This window comes from Scyliorhinus torazame, chromosome 14 (genome assembly GCF_047496885.1).
Source record: "Scyliorhinus torazame isolate Kashiwa2021f chromosome 14, sScyTor2.1, whole genome shotgun sequence".
NCBI lineage: Eukaryota > Metazoa > Chordata > Chondrichthyes > Carcharhiniformes > Scyliorhinidae > Scyliorhinus > Scyliorhinus torazame.
This window is the reverse complement of record NC_092720.1, coordinates 201,792,358-201,807,062: the sequence shown is the minus strand read 5'-3', so window position 1 is coordinate 201,807,062 and position 14,705 is coordinate 201,792,358.

Here is a 14,705-nt window from a genome sequence, read left to right as displayed (position 1 = left end):
GCATTAAACCAGTAAATCAAACCAACCAACCGCTGCATTAAACCAGTAAACCAAACCAACCAACCGCTACATTAAACCAGTAAACCAAACCAACCAACCGCTGCATTAAACCAGTAAACCAAACCAACCAACCGCTGCATTAAACCAGTAAAACAAACCAACCAACCGCTGCATTAAGCGAGTAAACCAAACCAACCAATCGCTGTGTTAAACCAGTAAACCAAACCAACCAACCGCTGTGTTAAACCAGTAAACCAAACCAACCAACCGCTGCATTAAACCAGTAAAGCAAACCAACCAACCGCTACATTAAACCAGTAAACCAAACCAACCAACCGCTGCATTAACCAGTAAACCAAACCAACCAACCGCTACATTAAACCAGTAAACCAAACCAACCAACCGCTGCATTAAACCAGTAAACCAAACCAACCAACCGCTGCATTAAACCAGTAAAGCAAACCAACCAACCGCTACATTAAACCAGTAAACCAAACCAACCAACCGCTGCATCAAACCAGTAAAGCAAACCAACCAATCGCTACATTAAACCAGTAAATCAAACCAACCAACCGCTGCATTAAACCAGGAAAGCAAACCAACCAACCGCTACATTAAACCAGTAAACCAAACCAACCAACCGCTGCATCAAACCAGTAAAGCAAACCAACCAATCGCTACATTAAACCAGTAAACCAAACCAACCAACCGCTGCGTTAAACCAGTAAACCAAACCAACCAACCGCTGCATTATACCAGTAAATCAAACCAACCAACCGCTGCATTAAACCAGTAAAGCAAACCAACCAACCGCTGCATTAAACCAGTAAAGCAAACCAACCAACCGCTGTATTAAACCAGTAAACCAAACCAACCAACCGCTGCATTAAACCAGTAAAGCAAACCAACCAACCGCTACATTAAACCAGTAAATCTAACCAACCAACCGCTGCATTAAGCGAGTAAACCAAACCAACCAACCGCTGCATTAAACCAGTAAATCAAACCAACCAACCGCTGCATTAAACCAGTAAAGCAAACCAACCAATCGCTACATTAAACCAGTAAACCAAACCAACCAACCGCTGCATTAAACCAGTAAATCTAACCAACCAACCGCTGCATTAAGCGAGTAAACCAAACCAACCAACCGCTGCATTAAACCAGTAAATCAAACCAACCAACCGCTACATTAAACCAGTAAACCAAACCAACCAACCGCTGCATTAACCAGTAAACCAAACCCAACCAACCGCTGCATTAAACCAGTAAACCAAATCAACTGCTGCATTAAACCAGTAAACCAAACCAACCGCTGCGTTAAACCAGTAAAGCAAACCAACCAACCGCTGCATTAAACCAGTAAACCAAACAACCAACTGCTGCATTAAACCAGTAAACCAAACCCAACCAACCGCTGCATTAAACCAGTAAACCAAACCAACCAACCGCTGCATTAAACCAGTAAAGCAAACCAACCAACCGCTACATTAAACCAGTAAACCAAACAACCAACCGCTGCATTAAACCAGTAAAGCAAACCAACCAACCGCTACATTAAACCAGTAAACCAAACCCAACCAACCGCTGCATTAAACCAGTAAATCAAACCAACCAACCGCTACATTAAAACAGTAAACCAAACAACCAACCGCTGCATTAAACCAGTAAACCAAACCAACCAACTGCTGCATTAAACCAGTAAACCAAACAACCAACTGCTGCATTAAACCAGTAAACCAAACAACCAACCGCTACATTAAACCAGTAAACCAAACAACCAACCGCTGCATTAAACCAGTAAACCAAACAACCAACTGCTGCATTAAACCAGTAAACCAAACAACCAACCGCTACATTAAACCAGTAAACCAAACAACCAACCGCTGCATTAAACCAGTAAACCAAACAACCAACCGCTACATTAAACCAGTAAACCAAACAACCAACCGCTGCATTAAACCAGTAAACCAAACAACCAACTGCTGCATTAAACCAGTAAACCAAACAACCAACTGCTGCATTAAACCAGTAAACCAAACAACCAACCGCTACATTAAACCAGTAAACCAAACAACCAACCGCTGCATTAAACCAGTAAACCAAACAACCAACCGCTACATTAAACCAGTAAACCAAACAACCAACCGCTGCATTAAACCTGTAAACCAAACAACCAACTGCTGCATTAAACCAGTAAACCAAACAACCAACTGCTGCATTAAACCAGTAAACCAAACCCAACCAACCGCTGCATTAAACCAGTAAATCAAACCAACCAACTGCTGCATTAAACCAGTAAACCAAACCAACCAACCGCTGCATTAAACCAGTAAATCAAACCAACCAACCGCTGCATTAAACCAGTAAAACAAACCAACCAACCGCTGCATTAAGCGAGTAAACCAAACCAACCAACCGCTACATTAAACCAGTAAATCAAACCAACCAACCGCATCATTAAACCAGTAAATCTAACCAACCAACCGCTACATTAAACCAGTAAACCAAACCAACCAACCGCTGCATTAACCAGTAAACCAATCCCAACCAACCGCTGCATTAAACCAGTAAACCAAATCAACTGCTGCATTAAACCAGTAAACCAAACCAACCGCTGCGTTAAACCAGTAAAGCAAACCAACCAACCGCTGCATTAAACCAGTAAACCAAACAACCAACTGCTGCATTAACCAGTAAACCAAACCAACCAACCGCTGCATCAAACCAGTAAAGCAAACCAACCAATCGCTACATTAAACCAGTAAACCAAACCAACCAACCGCTGCATTAAACCAGTAAATCAAACCAACCAACCGCTACATTAAACCAGTAAACCAAACCAACCAACCGCTACATTAAACCAGTAAATCAAACCAACCAACCGCTGCATTAAACCAGTAAATCAAACCAACCAACTGCTGCATTAACCAGTAAACCAAACCAACCAACCGCTGCATCAAACCAGTAAAGCAAACCAACCAATCGCTACATTAAACCAGTAAACCAAACCAACCAACCGCTGCATTAAACCAGTAAATCAAACCAACCAACCGCTACATTAAACCAGTAAACCAAACCAACCAACTGCTGCATTAAACCAGTAAACCAAACCAACCAACTGCTGCATTAAACCAGTAAACCAAACCAACCAACCGCTGCATTAAACCAGTAAACCAAACCAACCAACCGCTGCATTAAACCAGTAAACCAAACCAACCAACCGCTACATTAAACCAGTAAATCAAACCAACCAACCGCTACATTAAACCAGTAAATCAAACCAACCAACCGCTACATTAAACCAGTAAACCAAACCCAACCAACCGCTGCATTAAACCAGTAAATCAAACCAACCAACCGCTACATTAAACCAGTAAACCAAACCCAACCAACCGCTGCATTAAACCAGTAAATCAAACCAACCAACCGCTACATTAAACCAGTAAACCAAACCAACCAACCGCTGCATTAAACCAGTAAATCAAACCAACCAACCGCTACATTAAACCAGTAAACCAAACCAACCAACTGCTGCATTAAACCAGTAAACCAAACCAACCAATCGCTACATTAAACCAGTAAACCAAACCAACCAACCGCTGCATTAAACCAGTAAATCAAACCAACCAACCGCTGCGTTAAACCAGTAAACCAAACCAACCAATCGCTACATTAAACCAGTAAACCAAACCAACCAACCGCTGTATTAAACCAGTAAAACAAACCAACCAACCGCTACATTAAACCAGTAAACCAACCAACCAACCGCTACATTAAACCAGTAAACCAAACCAACCAACCGCTACATTAAACCAGTAAACCAAACCCAACCAACCGCTGCATTAAACCAGTAAACCAAACCCAACCAACCGCTGCATTAAACCAGTAAACCAAACCCAACCAACCGCTACATTAAACCAGTAAATCAAACCAACCAACCGCTACATTAAACCAGTAAATCAAACCAACCAACCGCTGCATTAAGCGAGTAAACCAAACCAACCAACCGCTGCATTAAACCAGTAAATCAAACCAACCAACCGCTACATTAAACCAGTAAACCAAACCAACCAACCGCTGCATTAACCAGTAAACCAAACCCAACCAACCGCTGCATTAAACCAGTAAACCAAATCAACTGCTGCATTAAACCAGTAAACCAAACCAACCGCTGCGTTAAACCAGTAAACCAAACCAACCAACCGCTGCATTAAACCAGTAAACCAAACCAACCGCTGCATTAAACCAGTAAACCAAACCAACCAACTGCTGCATTAAGCGAGTAAACCAAACAACCAACTGCTGCATTAAACCAGTAAATCAAACAACGAACCGCTGCATGAACCAGTAAACCAACCAACCGCTGCGTTAAACCAGTAAACCAACCAACCGCTGCGTTAAACCAGTAAACCAACCAACCAACTGCTGCATTAAACCAGTAAACCAAACCCAACCAACCGCTGCGTTAAACCAGTAAACCAACCAACCGCTGCGTTAAACCAGTAAACCAATCCAACCGCTGCGTTAAACCAGTAAACCAACCAACCAACCGCTGCGTTAAACCAGTAAACCAAACAACCAACCGCTGCGTTAAACCAGTAAACCAAACCAACCAACCGCTGCGTTAAACCAGTAAACCAATCAACCACTGCGTTAAGCAGTAAATCAAACCAATCAACTGCTGCATTAACCAGGTAACCAAACCAGCTGCTGCATTATTAACCAGTAAACCAAACCAACCAACTGCTGCATTAACCAGTAAACCAAACCAACCAACTGCTGCATTAAACCAGTAAACCAAACCAACCAACCGCTGCATTAAACCAGTAAACCTAACGAACCAACCGCTGCATTAAGAACATAAGAACTCGGAGCAGGAGTAGGCCATCTGGCCCCTCGAGCTTGCTCCGCCATTCATTGAGATCCTGTCTGATTTTTAGTGGACTCAGTTCCACTTTCCGGCCCGAACACCGGAACCCTTAATCCCTTTATTCTTCAAAAAACTATCTATCTTTATCTTAAAAACATTTAATGAAGGCGCCTCAACTGCTTCACTGGGCAGGGAATTCCATAGATTCACAACCCTTTGGGTGAAGAAGTTCCTCCTAAACTCAGTCCTAAATCTACTTCCCCTTATTTTGAGACTAGGCCCCCCAGTTCTGCTTTCACCCCCCAGTGGAAACAACCTGCCCGTGTCTATCCTATCTATTCCCTTCATAATGTTTTATGTTTCTATAAGATCCGCCCGCATCCTTCTAAATTCCAACGCGTTCAGTCCCAGTCTACTCAACCTCTCCTCGTAATCCAACCCCTTCAGCTCTGGGATTAACCTAGTGAATCTCCTCTGCACACCCTCCAGCGCCAGTACGTCCTGTCTCAGGTAAGGAGATCAAAACTGAACACACTACTCCAGGTCTGGCCTCACTAACACCTTATACAATTGCAGCATAACCTCCCTAGTCTTAAACTCCATCCCTCTAGCAATGAAGGACAAAACTCTATTTGCCTTCTTAATCACCTGTTGCATCTGTAAACCAACTTTTTGCGACTCATGCACTAGCACACCCAGGTCTCTCTGCACAGCAGCATGTTTTAATATAAACCAAAACAACTGCTGCATTAACCAGTAAACCAAACCAACCGCTGCATTAACCAGTAAACCAAACCACGCAACTGCTGCATTAACCAGTAAGCCAAAACAACCGCTGCATTAACCAGTAAACCAAACCAACCGCTGCATTAAACCAATAAACCAAACAACAACTGCTGCATTAAACCAGTAAACCAACCACCGCTGCATTAACCAGTAAACCAAACCAACCGCTGAAATGCCTCACAAACCTTATTGAGTTCTTTGAGAAGGTGACTGAACAGGTAGATGAGGGTAGAGCAGTTGATGTGGTGTATATGGATTTTAGCAAAGCGTTTGATAAGGTTCCCCACGGTAGGCTATTGCAGAAAATACGGAGGCTGGGGATTGAGGGTGATTTAGAGATGTGGATCAGAAATTGGCTAGCTGAAAGAAGGCAGAGGGTGGTGGTTGATGGGAAATGTTCAGAATGGAGTACAGTCACAAGTGGAGTACCACAAGGATCTGTTCTGGGGCCGTTGCTGTTTGTCATTTTTATCAATGACCTAGAGGAAGGCGCAGAAGGGTGGGTGAGTAAATTTGCAGGTGATGTTGTCGATAGTGTGGAAGGATGTAGCAGGTTACAGAGGGATATAGATAAGCTGCAGAGCTGGGCTGAGAGGTGGCAAATGGAGTTTAATGTAGAGAAGTGTGAGGTGATTCACTTTGGAAGGAATAACAGGAATGCGGAATATTTGGCTAATGGTAAAGTTCTTGGAAGTGTGGATGAGCAGAGGAATCTAGGTGTCCATGTACATAGATCCCTGAAAGTTGCCACCCAGGTTGATAGGGTTGTGAAGAAGGCCTATGGAGTGTTGGCCTTTATTGGTAGAGGGATTGAGTTCCGGAGTCGGGAGGTCATGTTGCAGCTGTACAGAACTCTGGTACAGCCGCATTTGGAGTGTTGCGTACAGTTCTGGTCACCGCATTATAGGAAGGACGTGGAGGCTTTGGAGCGGTGCAGAGGAGATTTACCAGGATGTTGCCTGGTATGGAGGGAAAATCTTATGAGGAAAGGCTGATGGACTTGAGGTTGTTTTCGTTGGAGAGAAGAAGGTTAAGAGGAGACTTAATAGAGGCATACAAAATGATCAGGGGGTTGGATAGGGTGGACAGTGAGAGCCTTCTCCCGCGGATGGAAATGGCTGGCACGAGGGGACATAGCTTTAAACTGAGGGGTAATAGATATAGGACAGAGGTCAGAGGTAGGTTCTTTACGCAAAGAGTAGTGAGGCCGTGGAATGCCCTACCTGCTACAGTAGTGAACTCGCCAACATTGAGGGCATTTAAAAGTTTATTGGATAAACATATGGATGATAATGGCATAGTGTAGGTTAGATGGCTTTTGTTTCGGGGCAACATCGTGGGCTGAAGGGCCTGTACTGCGCTGTATTGTTCTATGTTCTATGTTCTATATTAACCAGTAAACCAAACCAAACCAACCGCTGCATTAACCAGTAAACCAAACAACAGCTTCTGCATTAAACCAGTAAACCAACCAACCGCTGCATTAACCAGTAAACCAAACAACAGCTTCTGCATTAAACCAGTAAACCAACCAACCGCTGCATTAACCAGTAAACCAACCAACCGCTGCATTAAACCAGTAAACCAAACCAACAAGCAGTGCAATGTTTTGATGATGAGATAATCTGGTGTATTTTCTTCTGGTGATGTTGGTGGAAGATTACGTATTGTCTGGGACCCCTCTTATCCTCTTCAGGGTGGCCCAGGGATTTAACAGATGTCTATCTGAAACACTGTACCTCTGACAGTGTGGCACACCCCCAGTGCCACAACTGGGAGTGTCGGCCAAGGTTTGGCCCTCAAGTCGGAGTGCGTCGGGTATCCTTGAACTTCCAACTGGAGAGGCGGGTGTGGGCGCCCACAGTGCCACAGCAGACTCGGGTTTCAAGCAGCATGCTGTGCGTGGGATAGACCCTGTGAGAATGTGGTCTAGGTCAGTGTTCCTAAAACTTTTTTTCCGGGGACCCTGGCCAACCTTCGCGACCCGCGCCGGCCGACCAGCGCGACCCACGCCGGCCGACCTGCGCGACCCACAATTTTCTCTTGACTTGTTTGCTGCTGACAAAAATGGAGGAAATGGTTTTGTCCCTTTGGCCCTCGTACACGCTCCTCCAATGGAACCTGTCGGATGAAGGTGAAGCCTTCTGGTGTCGGAAAGTATGGAGTCTCCATCTGTCCAAAGTTCTGCATTTTATTCCGGTAAAATTTTACCAAATAAAACCCCCCGAACTTGTAAAAAATAAATAAAAGTGAAATGAATAAAATAAATGATTAAAATGAATAAACCCCCCCCCCGAACTTGCAATACAAAAAGCTGTGACCTCCAACCACGGTGGAAAGCACTTCACGCACGCATCCGCAACTCTCCCATTTCCCCCCAGAAAAGGCACTGAGGAGGCTGATGTGTTGGGTGCTCTGCTACACAGAAGAACCAACACGGTTGCGAATGGTACAACGCAGTTTTATTTCAAACATCTATTTACAGTGGTAAACTGGTTACTGAGGTTCGATCGTGTCCCTCGAATCTGTGGACCTATTCCTAATTCTATCTTGTAGTGGCACTCAGCACATGGTGGATGTCTGAGTGGCTTGTAATGAGTTCTGTGCCCTGAGCCGTCTCCTGCTCGGGTGCAGCAGGAAGTGTCGTGTTCCCTGTTTTGTACTGTGTATGCTCTTGCCCGTGATTGGCTGTCGTGTTGTGTGTGTTGATTGGTCCGTTGATCTGTCCATCAGTATGTATGTATGTAGGTGCTATGATGTTTACCTGAATATCATGACAGAGGCCGGTTGACGGAGGAGGTTAATGGTAAAGCTGAGGTTCATTTTGTTTTATTTGGGACGCCTCAGGATGTTAGCGATTATGGGTTGCCTAATGCAGGGTGAATAGCGTCAAGGTACACGGGTGAGCCATGGATTGAATTGACGAATATAGCAGGTTTGAAGGGCCGAATGATGCTTTTGTGAGGGGGGGGGGGTGTATAATGGTGTTCTGGATTGCGGGGACTGCGATTGCTCTAGGTTAGGGAGGGGTTGGGGGAGGGGGGGAAGGGGACCGGGTGCTCTGGGTTTTGGGGGGGAAGAATGGGGGAGGGGAGCCGGATACTCTAGATCTGGGGGGTGGGAATGGGCTAAGGGTGCCGATGCTCTGGATTGGGGGATGAAGGGGAGCCGGATGGTGTGGAATGGGGAGTGGGGGAGGGGAGCCGGATGCTCTGGGTTCGGGGGGTGGGGGAGGGGAGCCGGATGCTCTGGGTTGGGGGGCTGGGGGAGAGGAGCCTGATGCTCTGGGTTAGGGGGGCGGTGGAGCGGCACCGGATGCTCCGTGTTGGGGGTTGGGGAGAGGAGCCTGATGTTCTGGGTTAGGGGGGTGGGGAGCCAGATGCTCTGGGGGTGGGGAGGGGAGCCGGATGCTCTGGGGGGGTGGGGATGGTAGCCGGATGCTCTGGGTTGGGGGGGGTGGGGGAGGGGAGCCGGATGCTCCGGGTTGGGGGGGAGGGGAGCCGGATGCTCCGGGTTGGGGGGGTGGGGAGGGGAGCCGGATGCTCTGGGTTGGGGGGGTGGGGGAGGGGAGCCGGATGCTCTGGGTTGGGGGGGTGGGGCAGAGGAGCCGGATGCACTGGAGTTTGGGGGGGGGGATGGGAGCCGGATGCTCCGTGTTGGGGAGAGGAGCCTGATGTTCTGGGTTAGGGGGGTGGTGGAGCGGAGCCGGATGCTCTGGGCTGTGGGGGTGGGTAGGGGAGCCGGATGCTCTGGGGGGTGGGGGAGAGGAGCCGGATGCTCTGGGTTGGGGGGGGTGGGGGAGGGGAGCCGGATGCTCCGGGTTAGGGGGGGTTGGGGAGGGAGCCGGATGCTCTGGGTTAGGGGGGGTGGGGGAGGGAGCCGGATGCTCTGGGTTGGGGGGGTGGGGGAGGGGAGCCGGATGCTCTGGGTTGGGGGGGTGGGGGAGGGGAGCCGGATGCTCCGGGTTAGGGGGGGTGGGGGAGGGAGCCGGATGCACTGGGTTGGGGGAGGGGAGCCGGATGCTCTGGGGGGTGGGGGAGGGGAGCCGGATGCTCTGGGTTGGGGGGGTGGGGGAGGGGAGCCTGATGTTCTGGGTTAGGGGGTGGTGGAGCGGAGCCGGATGCTCTGGGCTGTGGGGGTGGGGGAGGGGAGCCGGATGCTCTGGGTTGGGGGGGGTGGGGAGGGGAGCCGGATGCTCTGGGTTGGGGGGGGTGGGGGAGGGGAGCCGGATGCTCTGGGTTGGGGGGGTGGGGAGGGGAGCCGGATGCTCTGGGTTGGGGGGGTGGGGGAGGGGAGCCGGATGCTCTGGGTTGGGGGGGTGGGGAGGGGAGCCGGATGCTCTGGGTTGGGGGGGTGGGGAGGGGAGCCGGATGCTCTGGGTTGGGGGGGGGTGGGGGAGGGGAGCCGGATGCTCCGGGTTAGGGGGGGGTGGGGGAGGGGAGCCGGATGCTCCGGGTTAGGGGGGAGGGGAGCCGGATGCTCCGGGTTAGGGGGGAGGGGAGCCGGATGCTCTGGGTTGGGGGGGGTGGGGGAGGGGAGCCGGATGCTCTGGGTTGGGGGGGGTGGGGAGGGGAGCCGGATGCTCTGGGGGGATGGGTGGTAGGGGTGGGGAGCCGGATGCTCTGGGTTGGGGGAGTGGGGGAGGGGAGCTGGATGCTGTTGGTTAGGGTGATTGGGGAGGGGAGCTGGATGCTCCGGGTTGGGGGGGTGGGGGAGTGGAGCCTGATGCTCTGGGCTTTGGGGGGAGGGGAGCCGGATGCTCTGGGCTTTGGGGGAAGGGATCCGGATGCTCCGGGTTGGGGGGGTGGGGGAGGGGAGCCGGATGCTCTGGGTTTGGGGAAGTGGGTGAGTATTTTCCCGGATCTCCCTGCAAATGGTGATCTAATGCCAGCACTGATTTGTCCGGGTTTTGTGAACGGGTTGTCAGCTTGGCGGACCTTCCGACCGTCCCTCACGATGTTTGCGTCCTATGGCGGTGATGGGAGTTTAATTGTCCCTCATGCTGGTGAAACCAGAGGCCTTATTAATTTAGCACGTGGGCCTGTGACTGAGCAGGGGCCGGTCACAGGAATATTTCTCGAAGTAAAAATAAAAGCTGCTGGGAATCTGAGACTGTGGATTCCTCGCACTGGATATTGTTAACCAGTTAGTTACACGGCTAAGATGGGCATCTAGTAACCTAAACCGTTAACCAGCTGACAGCAAGCTTACTCGGACTAACCCATTTACAGCCTTGTTAACTTGTACATAATTACATTCGTGTTTATCACATTGTCTGAAAGTCTCCAAGAGCTTCGAGCTATTCATCACTTTGAAGGTGCTGACTAGTGTTCAGTAGGACACTGGTCAGAAATTTCCACCTGCAACATTCCAGGAGTATTGGATGAGGTGAATGGCTGGTTAATCTGGTTATTCTGGTTTGGTTGTTCAGACCGTCAGCGATTTTCCCACTCAGCCACGGCCCGGTGGCTAACGGTCTTGTCTATAACATAGAACATAGAACATTACAGCGCAGTACAGGCCCTTCGGCCCTCGATGTTGCGCCAACCTGTGAAACCAATCAAAAGCCCATCTACACTATTCCCTTATCCTCCATATGTCTATCCAATGACCATTTGAATTCCCTTGGTGTTGGCGAGTCCACTACTGTTGCAGGCAGGGCATTCCACGCCCTTACTACTCTCCGCGTAAGGAACCTACCTCTGACATCTGTCCTATATCTATCTCCCCTCAATTTAAAGCTATGCCCCCTCGTGCTAGACATCACCTTCCGAGGAAAAAGGCTCTCACTGTCCACCCTATCCAATCCTCTGATCATCTTGTATGCCTCAATTAAGTCACCTCTTAACCTTCTCTCTAACGAAAACAGCCTCATGTCCCTCAGCCTTTCCTCATAAGATCGGCCCTCCATACCAGGCAATATCCTGGTAAATCTCCTCTGTACCCTTTCCAATGCTTCCACATTCTTCCTATAATGCGGCGACCACAACTGCACGCAATACTCCAAATGCAGAGTTTTGTACAGCTGCAACATGACCTCATGGCTCCGAAACTCAATCTCGCTACCAATAAAAGCGAACACACCGTACGCCTTCTTAACAACCCTCTCAACCTGAGTGGCAACTTTCAGGGATCTATGTACATGGACACCGAGATCTCTCTGCTCATCCACACTGCCAAGAATCTTGCCATTAGCCCAGTACTCTGTATTCCTGTTACTCCTTCCAAAATGAATCACCTCACACTTTTCTGCATTAAACTCCATTTGCCACCTCTCAGCCCAGCTCTGCAGCTTATCTATGTCCCTCTGTAACCTGCAACATCCTTCCGCACTGTCCACAACTCCACCGACTTTAGTGTCATCTGCACATTTACTCACCCATCCTTCTACGCCCTCCTCCAGGTCATTTATAAAAATGACAAACAGCAGCGGCCCCAAAACAGATCCTTGTGGTACACCACTAGTAACTGGACTCCATTCTGAACATTTCCCATCAACCACCACCCTCTGTCTTCTTACAGCTAGCCAATTTCTGATCCAAACTGCTAAATCACCCTGAATCCCATGCCTCCGTATTTTCTGCAATAGCCTACCGTGGGGATCCTTATCAAACGCTTTACTGAAATCCATATCCACCACATCAACTGCTTTACCCTCGCCCACCTGTTTGGTCACCTTCTCAAAGAACTCAATAAGGTTTGTGAGGCACGACCTACACTTCCCAAAACCGTGTTGACTATCCCTAATCAAATTATTCCTTTCTAGATGATTATCAATCCTATCTCTTAGAAACCTTTCCAAGATTTTGCCCACAACAGAAGTAAGGCTCACTGGTCTATAGTTACCGGGGTTGTCTCTACTCCCCTTCTTGAACAAGGGGACAACATTTGCTATCCTATGAGAGTCGGCATCCGTTCTATGATTTCAGAGAATTTAGAGTGCAAAAGGAGGTCATTCGGCCCATCAAGTCTGCAGCGGCCCTTGGAAACAGCACCCTACTTAAGCCCACACCTCCGCATAACCCAGTAACCCCACCTAACCCTTTTGGTCACTAAGGGACAATTTAACATGGCCAATCCACCTAACCTGCACATCTTTGGAATGTGGGAGGAAACCGGAGCACCCGGAGGAAAATCACGCGGCGAAAGTGCAAACGCCACACCCGCGAGCCCGGAATTGAACCCAGGTCCGTGGAGCTGTGAGGCAGCAGTGCTAACTACTATAAACTCGGTTTGTTCTCACTGGAACGACGGAGGTTGAGGGGCGACCTGATAGAGGTCTACAAAATTATGAGGGGCATAGACAGAGTGGATAGTCAGAGGATTTTCCCCAGGGTAGAGGGGTCAATTACAAGGGGCATGGGTTTAAGGTGAGAGGGGCAAGGTTTAGAGTAGATGTACGAGTCAAGTTTTTTTACACAGAGGGTAGTGGGTGCCTGGAACTCGCCACCGGAGGAGGTGGTGGAAGCAGGGACGATAGTGACATTTAAGGGGCATCTTGACAAATACATGAATAGGATGGGAATAAGACCATAAGACAAAAGACACAAGACATAGGAGCAGAAGTAAGGCCATTCGGCCCATCGAGTCCACTCCACCATTCAATCATGGCTGATTTCAACTCCATTCACCCGCTCTCTCTCCATAGCCCTTAATTCCTTAATAGAGGGATACGGACCCCGGAAGTGTAGAAGATTTTAGTTTAGTCGGGCAGCATGGTCAGCACGAGCTTGGAGGGCCGAAGGGCCTGTTCCTGTGCTGTACATTTCTTTGTTCTTTTTGAATCTATGCACAGATGACACCGTTCTTCTGTGCTTAACAGATGTAATTCACAAGTGCTTTAAAATGCCTGCTGCCTGCTTCCTCTCCGGATTGTGGCTCATCCCACGGTGTTTCTCTACTTTTTGCTCTGACTCCACGTCCAGGCTTATCCAACCGAGCTCAGTGAGCATAGATCAGTTGCCAGACTGTCATAAGCGAGCACACAGAAAAGTTGAATACCGCGAAATACGCTCCGGAGACATGAGCACTAAATCCAGGCTGACGGACCTCATGCGGGGAGGTGGGGGGGGTGACTTTAAATCGAGGGACTGGCAGGGGAACCTAGCACGAGTTGGAGAAAGGGATCGACCATATAGGGTTGAGATCAGCCGGGATTCTCCAATCCCGCGGCCAAGTTCTGAAGCAGGCGTGAAAGGCGGCGTGAACCACTCCGGTACCAACGGTCCTCAATTGTCCGGTCTACTCCCCTTCCGAGGGGGTTAGGCCGGCGCCGGAGTGGTACCCACAACTCCTGCCGGCGCGAGTTCGCGCATGCGTGTAGGTTCCTGTCTCCGCGCCGGCCCCCGGGCTACCTGGCAGAGCCCTACGGGGGCCCGGCGCAGACGAACGGAGGCCCCCACGGAACCAGCCCGCCTGCCGATCGATAGGCCCCGATCGCGGGCCAGGCCACTGTGGAGGCCCCCCCCCCCTCCAAGGCGGCCCCTGCAGACACACCTTCCAGGTCACGCCGTGTGGGACTTGAATAAACCACACCGGCGGGGCTCGACCGAACCCGGTGGCCAGTGGGAGCGTGGAGGCCCGGAGAATCATCGGGGGGCGGGGGGGGGGGGCGTTTTTAACGGCCCCTGACCGCCGCGGCAGCAATCCCGCAGGCGCCCGATCATCGGCGCCGGAGAATTGGCGAGCCGGAGCCAGGGCGGCGCGGCGCGGCGGGGATTCTCGTGCCCCCCCCCCCCCCACCGGGGATTCTCCGACCCTGCGCGGGGTCGGAGAATCCTGGCCGAGATGTGCAAAGGTTTGGCGAAACTTCGGAATTCTCCACGACAGGGAGGCGGGAATGCTCAGTCATCGAATTGATTTTCGGAGATAGTGCAGGGAGGTGGGGCTGGGATAGGAAGACCGTGCTCAGTGGTGCAGCCGAAGGGCCAGGTGGCCTATTTATTATGTTGCTGTGTTAAGGATTTGGTGATGTTATTTTATGTTCTCCCCCCCCCCCCCCCCACCAGTCCTCCTGGCCACTATTTTCCCCTCCAACAACATCAGT